The 468-nt window shown below is 29.7% G+C and overlaps 1 protein-coding gene across 2 annotated transcripts in view; it reads right to left on the bottom strand.

Annotated features, from left to right (window-relative positions):
- Window positions 1–468, bottom strand: part of LOC114047046 (astrotactin-2) — a 1078351-nt gene that overhangs the window by 518922 nt on the left and 558961 nt on the right. The window lies entirely within an intron of this gene.

Here is a 468-nt window from a genome sequence, read left to right on the forward strand (position 1 = left end):
CTATCTATCTATCTATCTATCTATCTATCTATCTATCTATCTATCTACCTATCCATGTGTGCATATACATACAATTATATATGTAAATACAAACATCACACACATATATATGCATACATACATGCACACAATATTAATATATACAAACATACATGTGTATACATGCATATATCCACATACACATATACATATATACACACATACATACATACATATATATATTTATAGGAGAGAGAGAGAGTCTGGATCTATGATTTCATCAGTGTAGGGAATTCCAACTATAAAACTTTGAAAGCTGTAAGATAATTCTATTCAATACAATGACCACCCATGATTCAAGAGGAACAGTGTTGAAACATACTATCTACTTCCTGACAGTGAGGTGAAGGATTTAGGATGCAGAATGAGAAGACATATATTTATAGATAGATAGATAGATAGATAGATAGATAGATAGATAGATAGATA

This window comes from Vombatus ursinus, unplaced genomic scaffold, assembly GCF_900497805.2.
Source record: "Vombatus ursinus unplaced genomic scaffold, bare-nosed wombat genome assembly UNPS02014786.1, whole genome shotgun sequence".
Classification (NCBI taxonomy): Eukaryota; Metazoa; Chordata; class Mammalia; order Diprotodontia; family Vombatidae; genus Vombatus; species Vombatus ursinus.